Source organism: Ailuropoda melanoleuca, chromosome 10 (genome assembly GCF_002007445.2).
Source record: "Ailuropoda melanoleuca isolate Jingjing chromosome 10, ASM200744v2, whole genome shotgun sequence".
Lineage (NCBI taxonomy): Eukaryota > Metazoa > Chordata > Mammalia > Carnivora > Ursidae > Ailuropoda > Ailuropoda melanoleuca.
In genome coordinates, this window is record NC_048227.1 from 109440731 (window position 1) to 109449226 (window position 8496).

The window sequence follows — 8496 nt, forward strand, 5'->3', positions numbered from 1 at the left end:
AGTCCATAGTCTCTCATGTTTCATTCCCCCTTCTGATTACCCCCCTTTTCTTTATCCCTTTCTTCCCCTACCGATCCTCCTAGTTCTTATGTTCCATAGATGAGAGAAATCATATGATAATTGTCTTTCTCTGCTTGACTTATTTCACTTAGCATTATCTCCTCCAGTGCCGTCCATGTTGCAGCAAATGTTGAGAATTCGTTCTTTCTGAGAGCTGAGTAATATTCCATCGTATATATGGACCACAGCTGCTGCTTCTTTTTTTTTTAAGATTTAAAATGCTTTTTTTATCATCTGACTTTCCACGTGGCTGAATGACCGTCACCCTGTGTGGAGGCCCATAAAACTCTCTTCGGAGTCAGATGCCTCGTGATCTGAGCTACTAACACCCGGTTTTCTGCTTCCAGGGATGATCCCGCACAACACAGTTCGGAGGCAGAACCCCCGGAGTGGCCCTTCTCGGATGTCCAGTTGCTGCACAAAGTTGTCTACACGGCCGTCCTCCCTGCTCTTACCAACAACCACCTGCGCTCATCACTGGTTTCCCTCCGTTCTTCATTTCTGAGCCACGTCCTGAGCTCCAGCTTCTGCCTTGGTCCTCTCTCCCTCTTCCCCACTGTGTTCTCCCCACGAGACACCCACCCTCCTGTACACTCTCCCCAAACTCCCCGCTGATTGCCGTAGCGTCACAGAACTCTGGAGCCGACAGTGATCCCATCTGACAGGCCATGTGTCCCAGTCACCACCGCCACCATCACCACCAGTAAAAGCAGTCCTCAACACAGACAAATGATTTGCTTGAAGCCACATCAGTGTGGGCTCGTCCACTGGGCACCCCCCAGATTCCCCATCACCTGCATTTACGGGAACATCTCACTGGTTCTCAGAAATCTTTTTCACCTTTTTTTTTTCCTGTTTGCTCCCTTTGCTTGAAATTCCCCTGGATTCCCCACTATCTACCCACATCCTGTCCACTTTCGGGGGCCAACTCCTGGGCATTACTCACTGATGCTCTCTGTGCTTGCCTTTTCCCCCCAAGTAGATCAAATGCTTTCTGAGATCGAGGTCCGCTGCCTCGCGGAGCTCTGGACAACACACTGGGCTCCCACCACCGATCATCTTTCTCATTGGATTCTATTCATTAACTTAATTAATATTTGATAACTTGCTATTAGGCACCACATACTATCCTAGATGTTGGAGGTAAATCAGAGAGCAAAAGAGAGACAGTTTCCAGAGCTTAAGTACGATGCAGGAAAAAGCACTAATAGAAAACCCCAAAATGAAGTAATTGGTCACAAACAGTGAAGATGCTCCCACTGAGGGAAAGACAAAAGCAACTGTGACAGAGACACTTAAAACTCCTGCAAAACTTACATCAAGTCATGTTTTCTGTAGAAACAGGGGATCTCAGTTAACAACAATGGTGAGAGGTTCATTTCCAGAGGCAACGTCCCCTGGTTTTACGTGTTTCCATACCTCTGCGGAGAAGATCCTCTCTGTCCAGCTGCAGCATTCACCCACATCAGCCGGGGACAAACACAGGCTTGCATTGTCTTCAGAGCCTGTCTGTGTCCAGGGGCCACAACGGGGCTCCTTAAGGGGCTGAGTAGAAGCAGGTCAATCCGCGGCTACAGCAGCAAAGGGACTCGTCCTGGCACTGTCCCCCTTATAATTCTTCTAGAACAGCTCTCAGTTAGTGCCCTCTCCCCAGCCGCGTCTCCGTGCTGTAGACAATATGGACACACAACTGCACGGGATCCCCGGTCGTGCACCCCACAGCCGCCTGGGGTCAGGTCTGGCCTCAAAGACATTTTGAACAGCAGTTTCATGCTTCTAAAAACACCATCATGTTTCATTTCCCCACCAGTTCTTGTTTCTTTCCTATTTCTTTTTAAAATTCATTTTGTACCATATGCCCATTTCTCAATTTATCTCATTTTTAATTCATCACCAGGGATGCTTCTCCATCAACTGGCCAGGGTGTCATTGTAAGGCGGTTCTCACTGAGATGCAGAATGCTTGCTTGGCCCTAGCACTTCACAAGCCTGAGGCCACCGAGCCTTCCGGGTGTGGGCTCATTTCTGCAGCACATACACCACCCTTCCAGGCTAGACCTGGGCTCTAGTCCAGGAACCTTGCTGTCATGAATGAAGGGGTTTGTTCTAACCCCACATCTAATCCTGAGAACAAATCTGTTTTTAGATTGAGATGTGTTACGTGCAGCAGAGTATATACAAGTCTCAAATTTACAGCTTCATAAATAAACACGTGTGCTTGTAGAACCAGCCAAGGGATCAAGAGGCCAGCCCCCCAGCCCCAAGAGTCCCCAGATGGCAGCATCTGTCAGAATCGACATCTGAGCCCCAAGCCTGCACAGCAGTGTGGGGCAGGGGACAGGCAAGCCTCGGAGCCACGGAAGGCCCACCAATAGGCCACGTGGCCTTGAGCAGATCACGAATCACATTGCACATCTGTGTGCCCAGCTGCACAGCCAAGTTGAGCTGACCAAGCGCCTTTGCTGTGTGAGTCACATGACCCCGCGTGTGAAAACCACTTTCCTCATGTCTGACACTCTGTCGTGTCAGGGGCTGTAGAGCCTGGCCCACAGCAAGGTGGCCACAGGCATGTACCAAGCCTTCAATAATCATGTTACATTCTGCTGTTTTGCAGTCACCAAAATCCAGTGGATTGTCCAGGCCCACCTCCCCCAGCAGAGTCTCTTACGGTGCAGCCTCCTGAAGCCGTCTGCCTGTGGATGCCAAGGGGTGCTCATAAAGACGTCAGTTTTTTCCACTTTAAACCTGCTGGAACAATTTATATACATATGCACGTGTGTGTGCATGTGAGTATGCATGTATGCACATGAGACATGTCAACGAATATGCGCGCCCACGTGTGTTCATGCAATGCATGTGTGCACATGTAGACGGACACATGTGTGCCATGTGTTCATGCGATGCATGCATGCCCATGTGTGCATGTGTCGATGAACATGTGTGCCCCTGTGTGTTCGTACAATGCATGTATGCACATGTGTGCACATGTAGACAGACACGTGTGTGCCATGTGTTCATGCGATGCATGCATGCCCATGTGTGCATGTGTCGATGAACATGTGTGCCCGTGTGTTCGTACAATGCACGTATGCACATGTGTGTGCATGTGGGTGGACATGTGTGCCCCCGTGTGTTCATACAATGCATCTATGTGTGTGTGTGCATGTGGACGGACATGTGTGTTCCCACAATGCATCTATGCACATGTGTACATGTGTGCACATGTGGGTGGACATGTGTGCCCCCGTGTGGGCCTGCATATATGTGAGTGTGTAAATGTAGTCATCTTCAGGATGGTGCTTGGGAATGTGCATTTTTTAAAATGTTCTTCCATAATCTTTGGGCACGTTCACATTTGAGCACCACTCTTAATATTGGTGATCTCATTTGGGATTTTATGAATTACATTTGCTGAGTAACTGGTGTTTTCTAGGTAGTGTTCCTAGCAGTGGGTGTCTGCGACGGTAAGCACACTATCCAATTCATCCCGTCCCTGTGTCGCCCCTACCCTGCCGGATGACCGCACACTCAGTGTGAACTGTCTAGCTCCCTCAGGGAGAAAGACTTATCCCAAGACACACCTTTAAAGAGAAGCCCAGACCAGAAGACCGGACGCCTCACCTGTCCGAGTGCCAGCGGTGGGCCGTGAAGGAGCCCGCTCGCCCTCCAGGTCTCTTGCGTAGTCCCGATACATTTACAGGCAGTAGTCCTCGTTCTGCCCACCCGCCATCTGTTGGCGGTCTTTGGAAAACAACCACGCCCTCAGGCTGTCTCTGACCCTCCAGATGTCCTGAGGGTTCCTGCCTGGCACTCCGTGCCCCGGCCCCACACTCTTCCACATGGGGACACGTTCTCGATCGCCTTCAGCTGTCTGACCTAAATTCCTATACTTGCGATGGGAAAAGGCATTTTCATTAGTAATCTCTGTATTTCTGTCTTCATGACCAGTGGTATGTTTTAATTATCCTATTTGGCCATTTTCTTATTATTTTCTTCTATGTTCATAATGAAAGACAGCTTCTTGTTAAATCACAGCATCTAGTTTACCAATTTATTTCTCTGAGACACTGTGGTTATTAAGATGCACAAGGTTACCATGAGGCGGTCTCAGTCCACGGCCTTCCCCCTACCTGTCTTGTGTGGAAAACAGCTCAGCGGACTCTGTCTCCCGTCCCTGCCGAGCGCAGAGCCCCTGCATCCACACCATCTGCCTCTCCCACACAGGTGCAATTTCTGCTTCCCCAACTGGACAAAATCTCTTCAAAGACCAACACTATCCTACTTAAGCCCAATTCAGCAAACTTGGAGAGGCTATCTGCCTGCCCATTTTCTTGGATGTGGCATCGAGAAGCAAACGGAGGAGACAAAGTCCCTGCCTGGTGGAACTTGCCTTCTCGTGGACAGGATGGCCATGCCACGCAGTAAATAAGTAACTTTTATACTATCTTAGAAAGAGCAGAGGGCATAGAGACAAAGCAGGCAAGGAGATCGCGAGTATCCCCAGCATCTAATGAGCGCACAGCTCATATGATCTTGAACAAAACTGTATTTAACTAAAAGAAAATAGAATCTTTGGAATGTATTTTGACCATAGAATTTAAATGTCAAGCAGTTGCGTACTTTCTTATAAAAATGTCCTGTAAACTACATAGAAAATAGGGAAGCGGGTATCAGCCACGTCTGCAGGGTGAAACCATCAAGCCACAGTTTCCAGGCTGCAGAAGGCAGACCGTTGCCCTTGCCCTGTAAGTTATGGGCTCTGTGTGCACCGTGGCACGCACACTGAGTCCTGCAATACTGCTCCGTGCCCAGTGGGTGCTTAACAAGCACGGTTAGTCAGCGCTAAGGCGCTGAGAGGGGAGCGGAGGTGGAGAAGCCCTCGTTTTAAATATGAGGATGGGGGAAGGTCTCACGCTCTTTGGCACTCTGCGTGGACGACCAAGGGTTACACTAAGGACAAGAGTGGTCTGAATCTGCCTCTTTGTTGAGACTTGTGAATAATCCACACAGATTTACACTCTCTCCTTGCTCATGTACAGCCGTGCAAAGACCATCCCCGCCATTGGGGCAATCATGGGTTCATCCCAGTTCCTCACAATACTCTGATGACGTGGACAACCCAGGTTCCACTGTGTCTAAGAAGCCTGCTTGGGCCCAGGGGCGGCTGAATCCCACACACAGAGGCTTGGGGTTAGCTGCCTGCTTCTGCAGTCCACACAAACTATTCTGCCCAACACCACATCCCTTCTTCCTCTGGTGAAGGGTTCATACTCCTCTCTGACCACGTGGCCCTTGCCTTCACATCCGACACCCCCAGGACACAGGGGTCCCTGATGGCTGGGGAATCCGTGTGCTCCGTGCCCAGAATAATGGCTGTTCTGGGCGGGCAGGGGAGGGGCACGGGGGACCCCGCCAGGCCTGTTGGTAGGAGGCCCAGGGCTTCCTGTCCCACTCTCTGGGCAACATCTTCACATCCCCCCACTCGGTGGACACGAGTCAGCTCTCAGCAGCTGTGTACCAGCCACATGAATAAAGCTTCCAACACACAAGAGCATGGAGCTGGCAGAGAGAAAAGAAACCAAAGGCAAAATAAAGAGAGGTTGAGAGAGACAGACAGAGACAGAGAGAGATCGGCAGAGTCAGAGAGATAGGGGAGAGGACAGTGAGGCCAGACGCCTTCAGGTTTTTTAATTCTGCTGTCATCTACCTTGTACTCTTCTAATAAATCCATTTCTCATTATTCTAATTCCAAGTTGAGTTTCTGTTACAACTGGAAACATGTGGACTGTCCCAGAAACCCCCAAGCCAGCGCCTGACGTGGCCACCTGTCACAGCACGCCAGCAGGAAGACCAGGATTCCCCATTCTACCAGTGACACTGGGTCACATAAGTTTATGGAGTAGCTTTATTCAGTAAACTAGAATTTTGGTTAATTTGAAAAAGTATACGTGCGTGCCACGAATTGAAGATTTAGACCCACAGTGGAGGATGTAGTCTAGAGGCAAGCAGCAGAGAGCCTTCAGGACCAGGCATGGGAGGCAAATCCTTCCTGGAACCAACCCCAAGACCACTGACCAAGCGGCTGGGACCTGGCGCCTGCCATGAGGAGCGCGGTCAGCTGCAAAGCTTCTACTTGATGCTGACCCAAACGGGCGCCGTTCGCTTTCTGGAACACCATAAAAAAATTTCCTGTGTGAGAACCCACATCTGGTTCTGGTGTCAGATCACTTCTGGCTTTGGGTCTCCTATTTTCAACAATGATATCTGTTGATAGGGGTGGATGGAGCCAGCAGCCCTTCGTTTTCAACAAAATACATCTTAACCTATTTTTGAAAGGTTCTGGCAAACACGTTTTGCACAAAAATTGTTTTTCCCCTCTATCACTGGATTTGCAAAGAAATGTTATACCATGTGTGTTTCATTAAGTTACCATTAACTCTTTGAAAAGGCTCTTTATAAGAAATGTGTAATGGCCCCAGATCCTTGGAAATCTTTTTTTTTGAACCAAATCTTCCCATTTTTAAAAAAACAAAATGAAACTTGAAATCTATGCCTTGGATTTGGCGCTCGATACTTGACTAAATGTGAAAAAGACTGAAAACTCATCAAGCAACATAAGCTACATACATTGAATGCATTCTGTTCTAGAATATTCTTGTTAACACTCTAGTGTCACTATTTACTAAACAATATTTGCTTAACTGTCACTATCCATCTCACAAAAATTACATTAAATTTAACAATAAATTTACACAGTTGTAGTCCCATAATGTGATAGCCTCTGAATACATAAAATATGAACAAAATAACCAAAATTAGTGATTTGAAGAAGTCAATACAACTTTCAAATATGTTTGATTTCACCTTGAACATTGGGAGAAGGGCAGCCAGTAAGTATGTGCTTGGACAAGGTCTTGGTGGGTTTGCTGGCTGTATGTGGAGGAACACTTCTGGGTCCTTGTCACGTATTTGTGCCACCCCATTGGGCACTTTCTCCCTAATTGCATGACACACCCTCAAACTTGTTTAATTAATGCAAAATCTCCCCTGTTCTCAAACCAGATTCTTGTCTTAATTTTCCTGCTGCTAACTGAATTGTAAATTTATCTGTCATTTATTTTAATTTTTTAAAAAAACTATTTATTGAGAGAGAGAGAGAGAGCACACGAGTGGGTGGGACAGAGGGAGAGAGAATCTCGAGCAGACGCCCTGCTGAGCACAGAGCCCAGCACAGGGTCAATCCTAGGACCCTGAGATCATGACCTAAGCCAAACCAAGAGTCGGATGCTTAACCGACTGAGCCCCCCAGGTTCCCAGCTGTTTATTTTTTTAAACAGCTTTACTACATACCACAAATTCTTCCAATTTAATTGCACCATTTGGCAGACATTTCCTTTTTGTTTTACGCAAATGCCATTGTCTCATTCTCCCTGACAGTTATATAACTTAATTCCTACATTTTGTCTCTACTTTTATTTTCTCTTCACCACTTATTAACAAACATGTTTTCTATTTTACTTTTTTTTATTTTTAATCACTGCATCTTGATGAAGTTAGTGTTTTTTTGTCTGTCTCAGGTATTTTTACAGCCTCAGCAAGGAGAATGGTGGCTGACCCACAGCAGGCACTTGATAAATATTCATTAATGAATGCAACTTGTGAGAAATTATAATAAACAAGGACTGAACAGGAATAATTGGATTTAGTGTTGGGAAAATCAGTGGTGATCTTGTCAAGAATAGTTGTAAATAAACAGCTGGTATAAAGCAAGATCATAGTGGCTAAAAAAAAGTGGACAGGACCCCTTACATTGTCGGTGGGAATATAAAGTGGTGCCACCATTGTGGAAAACATGACGGTAGTTTCCGGAAGGATTAAGAATTACCATATGATCCAGTAATTCCACTTCTGAGCATATATCCAAAAGAATTAGAAGCAGCTTCTTAAGAGGTATTTCTACACCCATGTTCATAGCAGAATTACTCCCAGCAGCTAAAACATGGACGCCACCCAGGTGTCCACTAATGAGAGAATGGACAAGCCCAGTGGGGCGTGTGGGTTATTCTTCAGCCTTACAAAGGGAGGAAGTTCTGTCACTTGCTACAACGAGGATGAACCTTGGGGACATGATACTCATGAAATAAGCCAGACAGGAAAAGGCAAATACTGTACAAGTCCACTTATATGAGGTTCGCAGAGCTGTGAAATAGAGACAGAAAGTAAAGGGTGGGAGCCAGGGGCTGGACGGGGAGCAGGGCGTCACTGTTTAAGGGGACGGAGTTTCAGTTTGGGGAGAGAAACAGAGCTCTGTGGATGAGCGGTGGTGACGGTCATGCAACAGTGTGAATGAACTTAATGCCACTGAATTACACACTTAAAAGTGGTCAAAATGGCAAATTTTATGTTGTGTTTATTTTACCACAATAAACAACAAAAT

The 8496-nt window shown here is 47.0% G+C and overlaps 1 long non-coding RNA gene across 1 annotated transcript in view; it reads left to right on the top strand.

Annotated features, from left to right (window-relative positions):
• Positions 1-663, top strand: part of LOC117804046 — a 36301-nt gene extending 35638 nt beyond the window's left edge. The window contains exon 3 of the long non-coding RNA XR_004628232.1: positions 408-663. This is a non-coding gene — a long non-coding RNA (uncharacterized LOC117804046). The remainder of the gene's footprint in view (positions 1-407) is intronic.
• Positions 664-8496: the final 7833 nt, after the last annotated feature.